This window comes from Dermochelys coriacea, chromosome 2 (assembly GCF_009764565.3).
Source record: "Dermochelys coriacea isolate rDerCor1 chromosome 2, rDerCor1.pri.v4, whole genome shotgun sequence".
In the NCBI taxonomy this organism is placed as follows: Eukaryota; Metazoa; Chordata; order Testudines; family Dermochelyidae; genus Dermochelys; species Dermochelys coriacea.
The window spans coordinates 108,982,450-108,995,514 of NC_050069.1; the positions used below are offsets into that span (position 1 = coordinate 108,982,450).

General features: G+C 38.3%; 1 long non-coding RNA gene across 6 annotated transcripts in view; it reads right to left on the reverse strand.

The window, feature by feature from the left end:
* Positions 1–13,065, reverse strand: part of LOC119852110 — a 326,795-nt gene that overhangs the window by 44,467 nt on the left and 269,263 nt on the right. Inside the window, exon 6 of one of the 6 annotated variants that reach the window (XR_006278974.1) lies at positions 6,568–7,299. The exons of 3 other annotated variants lie outside the window; for them this stretch is intronic. This is a non-coding gene — a long non-coding RNA (uncharacterized LOC119852110). Of the gene's footprint in view, positions 1–6,567; positions 7,300–13,065 lie in introns of those variants that run through there. 2 more of the 6 variants (XR_006278977.1, XR_006278976.1) reach the window with 2 other exon arrangements.

Genomic DNA, 13,065 nt, shown 5'->3' on the forward strand with positions numbered 1-13,065 from the left:
ATAGGATTTTAAGTGTATTGTTCTCTAGAACAGATCTGGCTGCTCCCACTTCACTTCCGCAATATATTCCAATCATTTCAGCAAAAATAGAAACATATTCTGCATCAATCCCAGTCTACATCAAGAAATGACTGTAAATGATTCTTTCAGTCTGCACTTTATCTTCATATCTGACGTGGTTATCAATTCTCTCAATACTAAGTGATCAGCATGATAGAACAGCAAGAGGCAATTATTACTGACCTTCATAGACTAAAATACCTTAATGGTCATATGTTCTCCTCTCTACTTCAACAACTCATTTATTTCTACAGTAACTCTTCTTCAAGAAAAAAAACCCACAACATAAGTTGGCTAACTCAAAACTGACAGATATTAAGGGTTTCTTGCAGGTTTGGAACTTCTGTGGAATCTAGTTATTAAAACTATGTCTTTCTCCAGAATAGAGCAAAGAGTAGTTAGCACAGTAAAAAACTGTCATGTAAATCCTGCAAGATGAGCAATAGTTATATTATTAATGCATGTTTTTTGGGAAGGTGATTTTTTACTTTTTACTATGTCAATTGCTGCCATGCAATAATAATCTTTGTCCTCTGTACCACACTTTTAAATATTCCAACATCTGATCTATTTCGATAGTATAGGCCTATAGCCAGTCATACACTTTGCTGGCCTGAAAACATAACAAACATAATTCAACAACAGCAACAACAAAACACTCAAAGTTTAAGGTATTTTACTGCCAAGATCCGGCTCTGAAATGGGTGGGCCTATGATGTGAGCCAGTGACTTTTTCTGCTTGGTTATTTTTCATACATAGTTTGAATCCTCCCATAAACGTAGAGGACTACATTTTCAATATTTGTGGGGACACACTGCACATACAAAAAATGAATTGCAGGTGCAAATATCAGTACCTGTGCCTTAATTCGCACCTGTTAGTAGGTGTAAAATATGTGCACAGATTGACAAATAATTGGACAATATTACTACATATCATTCTTCTTTCAGTCTTGTTAGTCTAAACAGGCTGTACACAATACAGATTTTAATTTGATATTGCACAATAAGTATAATTCATAAGATTGTTAATGTATATTGCATTAATATACAGTAATTAATATACCATAAGCTCAGAACAGTGTTCTGGGAAAACTTTGCAATAGTATCTTTCACAAGTAGGCAAAATATTTTTGCTTTAAATATTGTTCAGTACATCTACATTTCTAAAAGAAATATGTATTTTACATAGAACGGTATTTACTCTCCTCTGAAAGTTTGGTTTTAGTAACAACAGGCCTGATTCTCCACAGACTTGTAACTTGTATAATCATTTACACCTGTGCAAAGTGGATGTGAAACACTACTGAACAGGTACCACTTTAAAGCTTTTTGCACTGGAATAAATGATTACATAAATTGCAAAGCAGTGGAGAATAAGACCCTAGGACAGGGGTTCTCAAACTGGGGGGTCAGGACCCCCCTGAGGGTCACGAGGTTATTAAATGCGGGGGTCGCAAGCTGTCAGCCTTCACCCCAAACCTGGCTTTGCCTCCAGAATTTATAATGGTGTTAAATGTATTAAAAAGTGTTTTTAATTTATAAGGGGGGGGTCGCACTCAGAGGCTTGCTATGTGAAAGGAGTCAGCAGTACAGAAGTTCAAGAACCATTGCCCTAGGACTATGTCCAAATACCACCTTCTTGCTCACCAGAACTTCTTCGTGTGCATAGTCAGTTGTAGCTGCTGACTTTACCAGTGTAAAAGCGGTTTTACTACTTTACACCTATTAGCACTGCAGAGCCAACACAGTTCCAAAAGAATGAAGTTGAGTCTTTTCTATTTTACACATCTTGAACAGAATTGTTCTTTAAATTATGAACCATAAATAGGTTCTGTCCCATTTTTAAAGGGACAGTCCCGTTTTGGGCGACTTTTTCTTATATAGACGCCTATTACCCTCCATCCTCGGTCCCTTTTTTCACAGTTGCTATCTGGTAACCCTAACCATAAAGATCAAGCCTGACTTTCAGAAACCAGGCAGAACGTACAGGACTGATAGCTTTAAAAAAACAAAACAAAAACCACAACCATCCTTTTACTTATACACTGAGCAAATGTGCAATGGAGTCATTGTCTTTGTGTCGATTAAGATTTAAAAGCATGTTGTTTACATGTTAGCTAATGCACACTAAAACACATTTTAAAAGTCGAGTGTGGATAATGCAATGTATACTTTAACAACTGGTAAACTCATCCAATAAAAGCCTGAGGGGAACCAAGGCTTTTACTTAGCCAGTTTAGCACATGCTAAAGCATGCACTGCCTTATGTACAATGGACTTAAAATGTTAACTACCAGTAATATATTCTAACATGATGCCTTTAAATCTCCGACTAAAATGGGCTACTGAAAATACATTTAGGCTAGAGTTTGTGGCCCTACTGTAACTCAAGGTAATTCTTCTTTGCCATTTATCTTAGAGTTAGCTAACACCTTTGCAACTGTCCATTAAAGGTACAGTCTGTTTAAACCACATTTTAAAACCTGCAGCAATGAGTATCATAAAGTGGGTCTACAGACTTGAGCTCGTGGAGCCAACACTACAGACTAGAAACAGCTGAGTAGATGCTGGAGCTCAGGCTCTGAAGCCTCGGAAGGGACTGGGTTTCAGAGCTCAAGCTCCAGGCCAAGGCACAATGTTTACACTGCTGTTTTTAGCAATATAGTGTGAGCCCAAGTCTGTAGACCTGGGCTCTGAGACTTGCTGCCATGGTTTTAAAACGCAATGTAGACATACCCCTAGATGCTTCAGGGCATAGAAGTGTATTGTTTATCCCAGGGCTTCTTAATTTGAGTTACAATATGGCTACAAACATTCCCTCCAGTCACTTCCAGAAACAAGAAGTATACCACAATCTCATATTTAAGTCACTTTTCATAGTACACTTTAACACAAGTGAAGAAAAAGTGTTCATTATCAAGGATATTCTCCTTCATCAATTTGCTGTGTAATAATTTAAAAATTAATATCCCTTGTGAAACTAGCCTACTTACATAGCATTGACTTTTTCACTGCATTTATTTATTTCAGTTATTAATTTCTGCTATACAGTGAGTGTGGCCATTTTTAAAGTTGAATGAAATAAGATCCTTATAAGATGTTATGGAATTATTCAAGGAGACTGGGAAAAATGCTGTAGTTTAATATCTATAATATTTCCTTTTTGGCAGTCAGAATACTACCATGATTTTACTGGTGTAATAATGACCTGCATTCTATAAACTTCCTAATCGATAAGGATGCAAGAATGAGCGCTGCTTATTTGATAATTAAGCAGGAATGAGCATAAAGCTGTGGTATGAATACAACAATGCACAGTAGGGTTAAATCTGAGCATGATAGAAAGCTGATACTAAAATGATTTGACAAAGAATAGCTTTGAGTTCATTACTGCTATTCTCTGTAGAGTATTAACATACAACTAACAACCAGCCAGAAGGAGGAGTTATGTTACTTAGACACTTAAATACCATGATGCTGCCTTTAAACACAATAGATCTTCCATCGGCACCCTGTCCAATACATCCTTAGAATGTTGAATTTTCACAATTTTAATTTATGTAGCTGTGTTTATTTACATGGAGCCTACAAGTCTATTAAATAAGTCATCAGTTGCACTCATTCTTTACCATCATAGTTTTCCAGTATATACACTTGTAGTGAGAGGTTTATTTACAGTGATTCAGGCACTGGTGGACCAATTAAGAAACAGAAAAGATCTATAAAGAGGAGAATTTTTCTGCAGCATGAGAGTTAGCAAAGGGAAACTAACATTATTTAGCTCTGACACAGTAAACAAACTAGTACAACAAATCCTTCACATTCAGAGGTTAGGAGAAAAGAAATGAAATGGCATTTTAGAAGAGGTGGGTCATATGTATTATTTCAAAGTATTATGTACACTGGTTGGTAGGCATACACCAAGAGAGGGAAATCAGTGAAAACTGTCATGTATTCAGTCTATGATGGAGCATGGATTTCACAAGAAAGATAGATGAACCAAACATTATTAACAATTTCCTGTTCTTACTATTAAGGGGTTTCACTGACTGAAGCTAAGCAACTGCCTAGAATACATCTCACACTAGAATTAAAAATGAGAAAAGAGTTCTAATTGACTTCCTTTCTGTAAATAATCTTTATCCAGTCCTCCTTTCATTCATTTTATAAATGTGGGCTACAAGTTAGTACAAGTCTACTAGTAGGATGTGCTGGAAAAAAATTAAAAACTTCTAGTTTGACAGATATCCAGTAGTTCATAGTTTTTCATTTTTCCTGTAAAGTTAAATGGTATCAGTATTTAAAGTATCTGAGATTACCAAATGGGAATTCTTCATAGTAGAAATATACTTTCCTTGTGGGCTTAACAAAATAGCATTTAGTCTAATTTTTCATTAAGTAAATATAAGATTTTTCTGGGAAAATAACAATGCAACTCCTTGAGATAGTTTTGTAATATCAAGAAGCAATGTTATACTTTTGTTCCTTGAAAGACACTCAAAACAAGGTGAGCAAGATGTTGTGGGGGAAACCAACACCATGCAGTTGAATTCCCCAAGGAAAATTCATGTTTATTAAGTCGCTATTCTTGTTCAGTGAAGGTTAGCAAACATTTGAAAGAATTTCCTTCTGGGTCTAATGAAGTGGAAAAGGGGAGTAGATGTGATAATACCTGACAGGCCTTGGTTTTCAGCTTGTAGAATTGGTATTATTTTGCACTATTTTAAGTTCTGGATCCTGGTTTCTGAAAATATACCAACAATTCAAATATCTCTCTATATATACGCACACTGAGGAAAACAAAAACAATTGCTCATGTTTGCTGCAGTGCAAAATTATTCTATTTAATGTTGCATTATTGTTAGCACTTGACAGCTTCATACATAATGACAGGGGTTAAGCATGCTGTATATTCAGCTTACTGTAATGGAGACTTTCTTTTGCTATATTTCTTTCCAAATTTAGCATAGCTATTTCTTGTAGGCTTACAAGTCAGAATGAACTACTACTTCTACTTAGGACCAGACCCAATCAAAGTCATGGAAAAGACTCCCATTAATTTCAGTGCATATTAGTGCAGGCCCTTGATGCCTACAATGAAAAAATATACTTGAAAAAGTAGTAGACTCAAAACACAACATACAAAGATATTTCTTATAATTACACATTTCAGCTAGAGTCAGCTAGAAGCATAATTCATAGAATCATAGAATATTAGGGTTGGAAGAGACCTCAGGAGGTTATCTAGTGCAATCCCCTGCTCAGAGCAGGACCAACACCAACTAAATTGTCCCTTTTGTTCCTTAGTTTCTACCTTTGTGACACTTAGCACCACAAAGAGTGCAAATCATGCTCATCAGAGAATAGACTTCTAATCAAAAAGGCAGAATTCTAACATTTTCTTTATTTTCTTACAGCCTCATACTGCAGCTGCATTCCTCCTCCAAGAGGCTTATTGTGTTATACTCACTAAAGAGTTTGAATCCCCTACAGTTAGGCCATGTCTACACTACAAGTTTTGGTCTGTGCCAATTACATCTGCATAAGACCGCAACAGTTAGTCGATCGTGCATGTGCATTTATACTTGACTGCTTGCGTTAGTACTGCACATACTCAGCAGGAGTGCTTGTGTTAACGCAAAGTGCAGTGCACTATGGATAAGTATCCAAGTGAGTCACGTGCCACCCTTCAACACCATTCCTTTTTGTAAATTTTCACAATGCATTGTGGGGCACACACAAGTCGTGCAGGGAGAGCTGGAAGCAAGGGGTCAAGTTCCCATGATAAAAATTGCTCCATCCAAGAAAGCCAAGCCTATTTAATAATTTTCACACCTTTTTAAAAATCCCACACACCTGCGTTGTACTTGTCACTGTCCACCATCTCTGACAGAAGCATGGGGCCCAGTGACACTTGTTTTTTATAATATGACAAAATGAATTGCAACCAGATTTTTCCCTCCCTTGAATCCCTGTACTCAACAGTAATTTTTCTTGTGATAAAGATTAAAAAACAAAACAAAATTGTATGGCTTAGGAAATAAGCATTTGAACATGAAACCTTTCACCTATCAGTCACAGAATCAGATCAAGCCCAAGTGGAGGATGCATGAAGTCAGAGCCAGACAGTAGTTTGATGGACTGTGAAAAATGAGCTGTGCTTCATTTATAGTGGACAGGTGTCCTCATCACAGACTGACACCTTGGCTGACAGACAAATGTTAGAACAAGCATGGGAACTACACTATCTTTGCATCCCTAAAGGATATACATCTTCAGGTCAGGATGAAGAGATTTTGGGCGTGTCCACATTAGGCAGAAAGTTAACATATGGTAGGAATACACCTAACGTGGTAAAATTCTACTGAAGTTAAGGTGGGTGAGGTAATATCTTTTATTGGTCCAACTTCTGTTGGTGAGAGAGACAAGCTTTCAAGCTTACACAGAGCTCTTTTTCTTCATAAGCTCGAAAGCTTGTCTCTCTCACCAACAGAATTTGGCCCAATAAAAGATATTACCTCACCCACCTTGTCTCTCTAATATCCTGGGACCAACAGAGCTACAACACCACTGCATACAAAAATGGCAAGACAGTGACAACAAGGCAGTTTGTAATTTTCACATGCGTAAGCAGATCCTGGTAAGATCAAACTGCTAACATGTTAAAAATGCAACTAGATGTTTACCTCATTGTAGTTACTGCATATTAGCTGACATGTAGTAAGAACACACATTGTTTCCTAGTGAAGACAAGACTATTGAGGGGACTATATAAGTCAAAACAGCCCTGACACTGGTTCAACCTATTCTGTCCATAAACAGAAGGCATAAGTCTCCAGTGTCATCAAATTAACACTAGATGATGCATTTCTAACCTACTCTAAAACTGTATCCATGAACTGTCAACTTTCATAAGCACTAAAATGAATTAAAGGAAAAACCGCAAAAACTGACGATGTTCATAACCAATCTTTACTTGTTATTCAGAAAAAAATCCAGATGTGAAAGAAAACTACTGGAAGTTAACAGCTGAAGAAAAGTCTGGTTTTTAAAAGGTTTTTTTTCCTCCAAAAGATAAGAATATCTTTTCCAGAAAAAGGTGGTTGTCCTAGCCACATAAAAGAAGAGTAATTGATTTGAAACATTTGTGGGAATAGCAATGTTTTTTTCCACAGCTGTAGGTGGAATAGCAACAATTAGCATTGACTTCTGGGCCTCATTGCTATCCAGGGAAACCTTTAGAAAACAAAAACCATATAAGAAGATCAGCCAAAAAAAGAGAGAGAGAGACACTCCAATACAAACACTATGGAGATAACTGCTGAAAAATGAGTACTAGACAACTTTGGCACCATTCAAGCAATGTGATTTCCAAATTAGATTTGGGATATATAGTCCTAGAGCTAAAGGTTAACTGATTTGAATTACCCAATATCTGACTCTGACTACTTTAAATAGGTGGCAAAACACAAGCCATTTCCTTTACATCTATAACTTCTGTTGAGTTCAGTAGTTCAAAAAGTCTTATTATCACAGTAGATAAGACAGAATTATGACTCTGGGTTTGACATAGTGGAGTGCCTCATTACACATTGTCAGACATCACAGAGTGCACCACAGCTTTCCCCCTCAAGGAGAAATAATGAGCTGTCCTGGATCCACGGCGCTTTTTACAGCATCTCAGATGTTTCCCTTTGTTTATTTTTTCATTTAAAAAAATAGCAGCCAAAGTAAACAAAAAGTAAAACAACAGTAGTATAAACCTGATAAAGACCAAAATGTCATTGTTGCTGACCAAGCTAATACTTTACTAGTCATAGAAATAATCTGTTTATTTGGCATTCTGTTGTAATAAAATGGGATGCCCACATATTCTTTTTTTGTACAATTCCCTCCTCATTATCATCCTGTCCAGTTTGCTGCAGGCCATGACGTAGTCTTTGATAATAGTTTTGGCATATGTTTCCTAGGGAAAGGCCTTGCCACCCTTCTGCTGAATGGATGTCCATCGCGTTAATGCTGAAGATACATATGTGCTGCCTCCCACTGTGTCAAACCCTTAACACCCACGTGATCTGTCACTATCATTTAATACCATCCAAACAACATTAATTATACAGATAGTACAGACCTTCTCCTACAAATGGGAACTGTATGTATTTATATTGTGCACACACGAAATACACTATATATATTAGCAACAAACACTACATTTAATGACAGATAAGCTTGCCGCAGGGCATATCCTGCCCGCCCAAAACCTTAAAAACAGGGAAATAAAAAGTTAAAGGGAAAGACGTACACTCTTTTTCACCTTCATATTGAGTACAACTCCAATACACTGCAATGTCCCATAAGACTTTTGCTTCCATCTCCAACAGACAATCCAAAGCAGAAATAACACTATAACAACAATTCTATTTATACGGCACCCCACCACTAAAAAAGGACTTGTGTGCTGAACAATAAAAAATCCTCATTAACAAAAACACCCCAACCTCCACAATATTGCAGACAACATGGGTAAACAAAAAGAATAAAAACAAGGCAATAAAACAACAACATCAGTGATAGTAATTTAAGAACGCCCCAAAAATAAGCTTTGAGCGATTTTTTTTAAATCAGAAGAGATGAAATTACATGAATTCCAGGAGGGAGCAAAAGCTCGATCGCCTACTGGCTCAAGGCATGATGTCCTGAAGCTATCCCAGCTTCATCAAATGCATACTCTAATGCAAAACCTTAACAGTGACCTCAGCAGTGTTAAGGCAAAATAACTTCCCAAATGCATGGAATGTGTGACAATCTGATGTATTGATCTGATGATAGAATTGATATAAAAAGCATATGATGTAATTTTTTGTTGTACTAAAACTCACTGACATCAGAAATTCACCATTCCTTCTACTGTTAGAATGAAACTCTCTGATGCATCCTTAAGTACAGTGCAGCTTCTCCTGCACCACAATATCAAAATCACTATCTAGCACCTTGCCACTTTCCACATCAAGCAAAATAATTAAACTATGACTCAACTGCATCTTATTGCTTTGCCAGATGCACCTGGGTGGACAATGCATTGAGAACCAAAAATACTAAATCCAGTGCATTCCCCTATGCAACATTCCCAGCTCAAGGTGCAACATGACAGCAACAATCACCCTGAAGGTAAAGAGTATGAAAAATGCAACACAAAGAGGTTACCAATAAAATATCCAACCCTCCATAATAAAAGACCTTAACAAATATTAAAATGGTTAGGGGAAAAAACACATACATGCCCATGCACACAAAATAAATCGTTTAGCATATACAGCAATATAGGAGCTTCTAACAAGAATATGTAGGTAGAACAGCTCTTGCTTGAGCCCATCTAGAAACAGATAATTAATCTCTGATGAAACTGAAAGCAATTTTTTCTTTTGTCACCCCCCTTTTTTTTTTAAGGGGCCAAACCACTGTTCATAGGGTTGGATTCTGTACTGCATGTGGAATAGATTCAGGTTTCTAGAATCCAATCCATATTGTGTGGAGGTTTTTTTTAAACTGATGATATACCAGCCCAGAGAAGCTGAAATTCTCATGAGCAATATTTTGTCCTTTATTGAGCAAGACAGCAAAGCAAATCAGAGTTCCAAACCAAAGCACAGAAAATGACATAGGAGTACTCTAAAAATGAAAGTTTTATTTTTTATATTTTCTGTGCTTAACGAATAAGCTGCCCCATTGCTCACAGAAGGGAAGTGGGAGCTGAGTCGCTTTGAGTTGCTGGTCCCTTTAGTTCCCTGTTCCCGCTCCCCCTTTCCACTCCCATTGAGAATAACTTCCAGTTGCTGCGGGGAGAAGAAGGGGGAGACAGTTCCATCTGTGACAGCTCTGATTGGTTATTCTGTCCCAGGAGGAAGGCAAGTGGGGGGACAGGCAGGCAGTCAGAGGACTCAAATTCGCTAACGGGCTGTAGTGTCTCTCATCATTGTGAGATTGGCTCTAATCCAGCCCCATCTGGTGAGGCTCTCATAATGCAGCATGTCCTTTTAATCGCAGGGTTTTTGAAATTTTTCCAAACCAGGAGTGTTTAATAAAATGTCAACCCAAAAGTCAACTCTATTGCTCAGTGCCCATGATGCTGTCTTGGAATCCTTAAACTTGACACTCCCTGGCATAGGCATGTTGTGGAAATTTGCCTTTGGATAAGTAAAAATGGCATAAGTTGTGTTGCTCCATCAAAACAGGCCATGGGCCAGCTCCTAAACAACTTTCAACAGAATCACACATCTCCATATAAGTCTGGGGTGCCACAATGGTGAAGATGAAGGGATGCTATTTTCTATACATTAACATATGTAATAAACTATTTAAATAAAATGATTGATACAGCTACAGAGGCTGGTAATGATACAGACTATCAGCTTGCCAGTCCACTCATTTTGCACAGTGATTCAGCAGCATCAATACTAAACAAACTGCCCCACAGGCTTTGGTATGTATCTCGTTTCTCCTCGTCCTCTAATGTAATTGTTTTATTTTACTGTGGTATTGACATCCAATACAAGGCACTTCTAAAGAAGTGAGAATTAACATTTCAAATCCTATGTGACTGGAAGTGAGGGTGGGGGCTAAAATTGTGGAGCAAGGCCCTTCTCACAAAATCTAGAGTCAACAGTTCTCACATTAACAGAATCTCATAATTATAGGATGTTGGGGGCTGTTTGCTGTTGTTCTGGACTTTTTTAAACCACACTTCCCTTCGTCTCCTAATGTTTGTCAGCATTCCTGTAAACTTTCAACCTTACTCAAAACGGCTGCCATTTCTCCATTCCCGCTTCTTCCCCCCAATTAGGATGAAACAGGGCTGTCCTTAGTGAAAATGATTACCTACTGGTATCCATAATGTAGAAAATGGACAGGAAACCATGGGAGAACAGGAAAATATGGCAGGAAGGAAATTGAGGGCACATGCAAGGGAATGTAAGAAAAATTAAGAGATATAAGCAGTAGAGAAAAGTTGTTTTCCATGTGTAGTTTTCTAACCAAAGCAAAAGTGGCTTTAAAATTTAATTGCATTTATTAAAAAATGTGCCTTTCAATTGCTTTAGTCACAAACCTATATTCAATCGACAAGGGACAGTACAAAACTGTCGAGAGATTGGAGTATAAGAGGAATTATAAATGGGAAAAATATTTCATAATATCTACTGTATAAATACTGAGGAACTAACAAGATAAAAATTATAGTTAAAAATGAGCTGCAAATCATCCTTAAGACATCATCTCTATCTGCATGCATGCAGCAGCTTGTACAAATGGGTTCTCTGTACCCGTTTACACAAGTTACCAAAGTGGAAAGCCAGGCATGAGAAATGTCACTCATCTAAGTCTGTTTTGGTTACATTTCCTATCACCAAGCAGACAGGAAGCGTTCTCAGACTCACAAAGAAGCAAACAGAAGCCAGAGCTAAAAGTAGACTCTTTTTCTGCATGCTATTACTCTGAAAGAACGGAAACCATATGGGGATCGGGTTATTATTCAGCTAGTTAGAGCCTTCAGGTGGCTTCAAATTAAAAAGAAAGATTGTCAACAGATGTCCCATCCACTCTACATCCTTTTTTTCATACAGTGTATTAAAACATTATTATAGCTGCATCCACTTGTGCTGCTATAGCCCAAGGTATGCCAGCATTTCAGTATCTGATTGTTACTTTCCTGTAAGAACCCACACACCGAAAACTTAGTTATAAAAATTAACTCTGGGATGAGCCTTTAGGGTTTTTGGAGTAGTCAAAAGTAGTTGTAAGCATTGTAGATGGTTCTACACATTAAACATACTAACTCTGGCACTGCTTTTGGCGCTTTCTCGTCTAACATGTCAGTTATCTGTGCATTTACCAATTCAGCACTGAGTGCTCTACTAGCCTTCTCTTGTGAATGAGCCCATCCGACATGTCCCCATTACATTATGTCCTAATATTACATGCCATAGGCAGCTATACCAGAATAAACACATGTTCCAGCTTTAAGAGTTTAATGACAGGTTAGCGCAGCATTTTCTTGTTCATGTGTGAATGGTATCAGCATTCATGAAACAGATTCTTGGCACTTGTGTGTGGGACATGAACAAGTGTCCAAATGAGCACTGGGATAAAGCCTATTAAGTCTGGGGTGCCACAATGGTGAAGATGAAAGGATGCTATTTTCTATACATTAACATATGTAATAAACTATTTAAATAAAATGATTGATACAGCTACAGAGGTTGGTAATGATACAGACTATCAGCTTGCCAGTCCACTCATTTTGCACAGTGAGTCAGCAGCATCAATACTAAACAAACTGCCCCACAGGCTTCGGTATGTATTTCGTTTCTCCTCGTCCTCTAATGTAATCGTTTTATTTTGGTATGTGGTATTGATGTCCAATAAAGGCACTTCTAAAGAAGTGAGAATTAACATTTCAATGTATGAAACTTACCAAAATAAATTAACACTCTCAGGCATTTTAGATTTCATTCCTGATTGGTGGGTGTAAGCTGGCGTGACCGTCCCTCTGCATCTGAGGGAGGCCACGCCTCCTCGCAGTTTGGTCTGCTAGAGTATTCTCCCAAAGGAAGAAAAAACAAAGGGTGGAATTCGCGGTTCTCAATGGGCCCCGGCCTTCCAGCATTGCGGGGTAGAAAGCGGTCAAGGCTCTGGCCTGCAGTTAGACAGAGCTGTAGCAGTTTATCCGCCCAGTTTAGGGGCTCCGGCAGGGGGCGAGCGCCAAGTATTGTTGCTGGGGCTCCAGAAGGGATGCCCGAGAAGCGCAGGACTTTTGGCCTAAGAATACTGACACCCCAGGGATGGGATGGCAGGGGGGATGCAGGCCTGCCCAACTCCATGTCCCAGCCCAGGGCCCCAAACATTGGCAAAGTGGTCTGCCTCTGAGTCAGCTGGGATTCCACCCGCAACACGCTGACCGTATTTCCGGCAGTCAGACGGCAGTCTGACTCCCTGACTCCTGCTTCC